The following is an 8,803-nucleotide window of genomic DNA, read 5'->3' as shown; positions in this document are numbered from 1 at the left end:
AATTGGCTTTAATCAGATTCTTCATTATGTGTCAAAACTATAGTTGTTCGTATAGACAATGATTTTAAATATTTATTTTATTCCTCTGAGGCTTTGAAGGTGGGGAGGGTACAGATGATTTAGATAATATTATAGGGGGTAATCTCGATCCATGCCCTCATCCCCCCCCCCCCCATAGTTACCCCACTGTATTGGACTGGCTTGGTGCCCTATGTGGCTGCGTACTTTGCGTGCTGCTTATATCGGCCTTAAATGCATTAGAGATATGGAGAGGCAAACGCTAAGGTCCAAATTTGCCCTACTGAAATTGATGTATATTTCTGAAGAGTCCTGAAAAGCAAAATCACCTTTTGTCACCAAATATATACTCTGGAATGAGGCCAATCCATTGTTTATAGCTCCTAATGGTTATCCCCTCTGACCCTCCCCCTCTAAAATTAGGATTTATATAAGCCACTGAGATTATTGGTTCATCAAATTACTGTATTTATCCAAATATAGTCCCCCCCTAATTTTGAGGATTCAGTTTTGGGAAAATTTTAAAAAATGCGTTTGAATATAGTCCCCCCTTTACTTATACCACGGGCATTTTTGGAAAAAAAGGGATGACTATTCAGATAAGTACGGTAACTTCCATTGTGGAAAAAAATATAGGGAGACTGAGGGGCCTTCTCAGAGATCAAAGAAAAAAAAAGAATCCTGACTGTGTGGATCTGGAAGGAGGGCCTTATACATGCTTTTTCAGTGCTCTCTATTACGAAGGTTGAGGGAGTGTGAGTAATTCTGGTCAGAACAACACTAAAATTCCTTAGGAACCCTTTCATTTGATGGCGACCAATGGTAAAATGTATCTCACAGTATCATACGTGTTTCCTCTGAAACGGTGTTGTCGTGTTGTGGCGGCTGCAATTGTGAAAGAATGATTTCACGTTATGTTTCACCACTTTTTTGGTTTTGTGATGTTAGGTGGTGAAAATTAAAGTTTCTGAGGATAGTGAATATTGCTTTATTCTTGAATTTCATTCGCTGGACTTAAGAAACGTGTGTTTGTGAATTTTCACGTGTTTGGTGCCGGGATGCGAAGAAAACTCCAGTGGACCCAAAGTTCAAGTTTTTTAGCTTTCCAAAATAGCTCGAGTTGGAGACCAAGTGGATTCGGGCGATCAGAAGAGACAATTTAACCTCCACGAAAAACAGTAAGGTACCCACACAGCACACGGACACCTTTCGGACATCCGGTGATTGTCCGCCAAGTGGCCTATGGACGTCCTACGGACGTGCGAATTCATGCCAAAGTATGTCCGCTGCAAGTCCGCATGTCAGTAAAAAAGATGGCCTACGGACGTCCTGAAAGTGTCCGCTCCGGACACCTTCAGGACACGTTTAGGTTAGGATTGCATTTTGTTCGATACAAATAAATAATAGGTCCAGACAAGAATTTAAATAAATAAGGCATCAATTCCATGCACAATATTTATTTGGCTTCTTAAAATAATACAATGCAAGAAACTACATACATATTATTAAATTTTCTTCTTCCCCTGCAACCGCTCCTTGGCGTGCCTTAGCCAGTTTTGGATGGCAATCTCCACATCTTTTTCAGCGGTCATGCTCTCCTGCACTGCTCCTGTAATAATGAAGTATATAAACATTTCATTGTAGCAAGAAATTGTATCTTGTACGTAACAAGCAGATTACATAAGACAGGACGCTACAGTCTTATTAGTCACGTGTTTAACATTCTTAAGGTTTCAAAATTAGGAAACCTGTCCATTACAGGCTGAATACATTTTACAAACTTTTCTTTGACTTTTTCTTGTTCTTAAATAAGAAAAGATTTTGAGTAAAAATATTATTATGTTAGTAATGTATATATTATGATTAAGAACATTTTTCATAGAACAATTGTTGCACTAGATTTTAATCCCAAATATGAGAAGACTGTTTGCCTGTTAGACCCTGGTGCACCATCTAGCAAAAAATTCTTTGATCCATCCTTGCCAGACAGCTAACAATAAGTAGAGGTCTCGAAAAAGATATTGGAAAAAGCATTCAAATGGAGGATAATATTTCTGAACAATTGGTCTCTGCGTGAAGATTATGACTACTCTAGAGTGAATTGTGGAGGTAAAGAAAAGTGTTACATAAGATGGAGCTAAGGAAGACTAATGCAGAAGAGCTGAATATGATATAGGAGTAAAGGAAACTAGAAAATTTAAAGGAGGAAGTTTAAGTGGACTAGATCTCTTGGGATTAGTGTGAAAACAGCCACACTGATTTGGCACACAAACCACTTAGCTGCATTGGCCGAGATGCAACTAAAAAAAATAGAAACTTTGAAAAACTAGCAAAAACTTGCTCTTGTTAAGGCCATTCCATGATTTAGATCTCTGAATTCTTCCAATCTTAATAATTAAAATAGATCTTCTAATGTAGTCTGGTATCGAGGCAAAAGTGACAACCTAGCTCACTGGCAATATTCACATTTCGACAGAGACATAACAGGGGAATAGCAGCTAAGGCCTGCTGTGAGCTACTGAAATTTCTATAGCTCCTACAATAACACCTACTTCAAAACATCTTAGTTAGCTAGAGCTACTAGAAAATAGTAGCTTCTGTAGTACTGTGCAACTACCATCCCTGTTGAATAAGTTATCCCATTCTTAAGTTCTACAGGTGTTATACATCGAACTTTTATAGAGCATGAGATCCTTTTCAACCATGTTTTTGGTAATTATACCTCCCATATGCAGAACACAAATTTTTTTCAAATGTTTTAATTACTTGGTAGTGGAATCTGCATCTGAAAATAATACATAACAATACTATTTTCTCTACCTTTAGCATGGAAGGGTGAACCTTGTATTACAAGATGTTTAATAATTATTTAAATTTACTTTATATGAGCTCCCTTAACAGGAGCAACTTGCCAAAAAAGTATCCAGACCAAAATTATTCCTCCTTGCCCAAACCTATATAATAATCAAACGAATACTTACACCTCTCTCTCTCATGCCTTGCTTTAGCATGTTCCAGCCAGCTCTTCACTGTAACTTCCACACTATAATTGGTGGCTGTATCGTCCTGGTTCAGTGCAACATCTGTAAAGAATGAAGACAAATAAGTATACAGACAATTATAAGAAGAGAGACATACAAACTTATAAATAGAGATAGGAACTAAATAAAAATACAGATAAGCTATTTTTATTCAACTCCACTACATGAAAGCTATAGTCAGTAAATGCCTCCAGGTAAATATATCAGGTTCACGATACTCTACACCAAAATGTGTACCGATGGCTGTACGAAAAGATGCACAAGTTCTATTTTCTGGGTATAAGATTTCATGCAGCAGTTTGAGCAAATAAATGAACCATGAAACATAGCCGTAAGGTTTGTTTACATAATATATCACTTACAATTAGACCTTGTTTAGATTCATCCCGAGTTTCTTACAGTCGTCCTATATATAGGACGACTGTAAGAATCCTATATATAGTCGTCCTATATATAGTTTCCACTAAATTAAATGCATGGATGACTAATAGCACAGTTACTTAGTTTGTAGTTAAATTAGTTTATAGTTTAGTAGGTTAGCAAAGTTTGGCAGAAAAAATATATTAAACGCAATAAAGTTACGTCGGCATTGTAATTTTTTAATCCCTAAGCCTTATCTTTACTGACATAATAGATCATTTATTTATTTAGGACCTAAAATTTTTAATTATTAACCTAGTTCCATCAAACAGATAAAGAGTATTACAACTTTTTGTAAAAAGGCTAAACATTGGTGGTTATTCTATCATAACATTAATGTTCTTTTTCGATGCGTGCGTGAATATACATATCGAAAGAAATCACACGGTGTAGTCCGATTTCAAAGAATTAATAATTTACGTGAAACCTATTAATCATACATGCGTGTTGCAAAATCCCCCGGTTACACGTAAATACAATTCCTAGTTATATTTATTGCCAAGAACCCTACTTGATTTGATTTAGGAACGGAACCAAACGGACCGTTTGGACTTCAAAACAAATTCAGCCGTAGCCTACGTTATCAAAACAACAGGTTCTATTTTATACGCTAGCACTTACATTATTTCCTATACGTTCTCGCGTACAGAGACTATAGTACAAGAACTTCCACTTTACATTATATCATGTAAACAAGGAACAAAAGCGAAAATTTCACCATGAACAACGGAAAAAGACGCTACCTTTCGTTGCCAAGTAACGGTTATACCCAGACGGTCATGTTGTTCCAAGCAGAGCCATATTTTTCCTCGAGATGTTACAGGCTGAGTTATAAGAAATATAAGGAGCATGCGGAAACACTATACTGCCGCCAGTGAACGCCAAGAAAAATTATTTAGATGTCACATCAAACTTACTTGGAATTCGGCTGCGTCTTTGTAACCGCCAAACCACCATGCTGTCTCCAGTATTCCGTTCCGGTTCCTCTGTTGGAAAGGAGGAACGGAGGAATGTGGAGAACCATGGGAAAACACCTTCCTGTATCGCGGAGTAGCGGTAGATTCAAAATTCGTTCGCCACCAAAAAAACTAGAATTTCAATATAAAGTAAAGGTACGGCAGTACTTACCTTCTATTGCCTATCCTTAAATTGGACAATTACAATGTCTAATCTGGGAATAAGGCCATCGATGCCGTGATAATTTTAGGAGAATTCTTACCATTAAAAATTAAAATAAATTTAAAGCGTTATATGTTTCATTAAAATACTTTCCAATCAATCGCCTCTGAGATTTTTTAATCCCTAGAGAGTAAATATTAATTAATCAATAAGTTGAAAGAGTTCATTTAACCTGTAGGAATGGAATGTCCCCGAGACGGCTACGCGACGTTCGCAGGACATTGGTACATAATATAAAATTTCAGTAAAAATCGATAAATTCCATTATTCCTGTTGTTAATTTTTGTAAAAGTTGCTAAATTTGTTTAAATTTAAGTAATTTTTATAATCATGAAAGAGTACGGGTTTATTGTTCATCCAACGCTTCTCAATCGTACAACATGCGGAAATTTTTAATTTTTTGAAAGTTGCTAAAATTGTTGCTAAATTTGTTTAAACTTTAAAAATTGTTATAAATAATGTAGAGAGTCATAAGTTCGTTCAATTATTGTTGTTTAACCCGTAAGGCATGTAGAAATTTTTAACGCTCGTAAATGTTACTTAAATTGTTGCTAACTTTGTTTAAACTTAATAAATTGTTATAAACAATATAAAACTTAAAAATAGCGTACATTTGTAGTTCTTAAACTATAGAAGCGGTAAAAATGTCAAATTTTTTTTTCGTTAAATAGTTTATAATTTCCTCCCAGAGTCAACACTCCAACAAGGGGATTACATTTGGTTACCTAAAATAATCCTCAAAATATCTCTTCGTCCACGAAAAATTTCCTCGGGAGGAAGTATTCTGGCTTCAGAAACGAGAGAGAGTTTTTTTTCTTTCTCCCTTCTCCTATACTCCCTACTCGGAGGAGGATCTCGAGACTTTCTCTCGGAGTTCCTCCTTGAGGAGGTGAGTGTTTTAAGAGGAAACCAAAACTCCCAAACCCTGCATAATGGGACACTAGCTGGACGTCCGCTGGACATCCGAGATAGGACAGTGTGCGGACGGATGGCCAGGACAGCCGGCGGATGTCCTCTGGCTGTCCTGAAAATCCGCGGACACTGAGAGGACGCGACGGACGCGCAGCGGACGTCCTCTGGCAAAGATGTGCTGTGTGGGTATGTACCCTTTCACGCTGTAATTATTTGGATGTCATTCTAGCTAGTAGTGGCTTGGGGATGTTGATATCTCCAATACTCAAAGTGGTGATTTAAAATATTGTAGCGGCAATTCAATTGAAAATTCTTTTATTTTAGTTGCCTTTTTTGTATTATTTCGTTCAGTAAACGTGTGGTTGAATGTGTTACTGGGGATTATAATTTAGCAGCCAAGTTTATAGTATCGAATATTCTTTCTTAGCTGGCCCTTTGGTGTTTCATGCGTCTGAAACTCAGTACTCAGTTAAAAATGCTTATTTAAGTATACATTCGTAACTTTGAGTTGAAAAGCTGTTTGAATTATTTATGCCATAAGTTACATACTCGGTTATATATATATTTCTCCTGCAGAAATGCCTTACATTGGAAATGAAATGACTAAGTAATTTACATCGTATTTTCTTATTTATTAATTTTAGGTGTGTGAGCTTCACTTCACAGCGAGTGAAATCAGAAAAGAATCTGTGGCCTTGCACGAGAAGATGGGGAGATTATTCGTGTTGAATTAAAGGTGCCCAGACTGGAGGAAGGTGCCATTTCTTCATTTACCAAGCTATGATCCAGAAGACTGAAAGGCACAGTGGTATAAGTGACAAGATTTAATGGTGGATGTGGATTTGTGTTTTGTAAGTGGATGATGTAACAATGGACATCCGTTGGAGAAACTATTGAAGATAGATATTATGGCTTCTGCCAATTCACTTTGTTCTTTGCTTTGTTCTAAAGAGAATGACTGTATTTGTTTCACCAAAGTAGTTCATGGTAACAAAAGAGAATTGCAGGTATTATTGCGATTGACTAATAAAATATCTGTATTTTATTCCTGTGTTTTTTTCATTCCTGCCTCCAAAATTCCTTGTAGTGATGTCTTCATGCATGATAATATAGCTGAGATGTGATTTAAGAGATATTGTTCTTTATGTTTATGCTGGTGATTTGGCAGGACTTCCAAATTTTTATTAGATTGATACACCAACTGAATTGACGTTGAAACTTTTGCTCATCCCAAAACAATATTTCAAATACTGAAGAGCCTGGGCGGGTATGTTTTAGTAGCTGAGGCTGGACCATGCATAAATTTTGGCTTGCATTTTGATGAATTCGAGTGGAATATTAGCAGATGTGTAAATTTCACTGGCAATTATCATTGAACAATTTTATTAACTCAGGCTCTAGGGTTAGATTTTCATAGCCCATTAGGCAATGCCTAATTCAGTGTTAAAATAGATTATAATTTACTCTTAATTAATACAACCATTTGGGACCAAGCTATGCTTTAACTATTTGTATTGATCGGTAAGTATTGCACCTCATATCCCTTGTGAATTTGTTAGGAAAACACGTTCACTTAATGAACTACTGAGGTGGAAGGCAGCTTGTGTATGTAATTGTAACAAATGTAATTACCATGGAAATATACAATCTGGTGCATAATGTAATTGCCATGGAAATACACATTTTGGTACAGCATGTAATTTTCATTGAAAAATACACTGGTGTACATCATGTATTGTACGTATACTGGAAGTAATTCAATCACATGTTAATTTTGAGCATATTAGAAGGTATTTGAATGATTCATTTTGTTTTTAAAAGAGAATGCCAGTTTTCAAATCAAATACAGAAACCAGTTAGAAGTTTTGCAATTTTTTTATATTATACAATTTTATGGAAATATCATTTTGCCTAGTTTTGTCTAAAAGCAATTCCGTTGCAAATGGAAATGACCTCTAATTTCATTTTGCCCGAATTGTTGCTATGTCGTTTTTCATGCAAACGAAACCAAGGTAACCCGCTCTGCTTGCATGTAGTTCAGTGATAGACATCCTTCGCATTCAATAACTGCCCTGAAGTAGCATGCATAGTTAATAAACTTAATTAGTCTTGACAATTCTGTGGTGCCATGAGACAAAAGCTGTCTTACTATTTAAATCTACAGGACAAATCAGATATTGTCCTTGTGCTAAAAACAGCACATTTTTCTTGCATTTTATGTTCCTGCGAAAGCACACAGCCTAAACTCTGAAATTTTTGCAATAGGCTGCAGTTTCTCTATTGTAAAATTCCAGCCAAATAGAAATGTGCTTTAATGAACATTTACTTTGAAAAAGTAAAGTTTTGATTGAAATGTAATTGTAAGATCTTATTTTATTATAAGTTTCAAGGTTTTTCAAGTTTAAACCAAGTCTACGAGCTACTTTGCTGGCAATACACATTTAAAAAATATCCAAGTGGTGAAAATAGTAGTTGACTGTTAACTTTGTCCTTCAGTGCTGTTGTGAGAGGCCCCCATGCTCCTGGAAGTTTCACTGAACCTGAACTGAAGACGAGAGTAGTGGCGAAATTGGGGATACCCAAGAGGCTGGAGAGCACTGTGCCTGCTGTTCATGCTCCTATCAAGCAAATAAGTAGGGAATTAGTAACGGAGGATGCCTCCATCTCTCAACAAGCTGCAGAGTCGAGAGTATTTGCTTCTGGCATAAAAATTACTCAGTCATGCAGCAAAGATGCCTTAATCGGTAGGAAATTCAGATTAGAAGATTCAGACACATCTTCTGAAATAAAAGCTCTTTTGAGCTAAAAAAAATCCTTTTCAGCATCTGTTTGGAAGAGTAAATCATTTGTTATTAGTTATTGTTTTCATTGCTCTAAGTAGGTAATGATTTTAGTGCTTCCTGACAATAGATGGTGGACAGTAGTATGAAAGTTCTTTCAGGATAATGATTCTAGATATACACTTTGTAATGCTCCATTCTTAAGTTATCACACTCACGACTGGATTTGACTTTCTCAAATAATTTCAAGTAAGTTTTTCGTGAAAAGTCAACTAGTCTACAGTCAATTCATCAAGGTTTCTCACCAGGTTTAGCTGTCATAAAATGCCAAAGGCTGACTAGCTTTCCGTCCATGAGTAGTGTACCTTCATACATGTATTGTTGTAATCATCAGTTTTATGAGTAACTCAATATTAACATGTTCAGTGGAGCTGTTTCCTTGAAGAAAATTTT

The 8,803-nt window shown here is 36.1% G+C and overlaps 1 long non-coding RNA gene across 1 annotated transcript; it reads left to right on the top strand.

Moving 5' to 3' along the window:
• The first annotated feature begins 609 nt into the window (after nt 1-609).
• On the top strand, nt 610-6,615 carry LOC124169465. Its single transcript, XR_006867137.1, has 2 exons — nt 610-1,201; nt 6,215-6,615. It is a non-coding gene; the product is annotated as an uncharacterized LOC124169465 (long non-coding RNA).
• Nucleotides 6,616-8,803: the final 2,188 nt, after the last annotated feature.

Source organism: Ischnura elegans, chromosome 12 (assembly GCF_921293095.1).
Source record: "Ischnura elegans chromosome 12, ioIscEleg1.1, whole genome shotgun sequence".
Taxonomy (NCBI): domain Eukaryota; kingdom Metazoa; phylum Arthropoda; class Insecta; order Odonata; family Coenagrionidae; genus Ischnura; species Ischnura elegans.
Note: the sequence above shows the minus strand (reverse complement) of the source record. Positions and strands in the feature narration are given on the sequence as shown.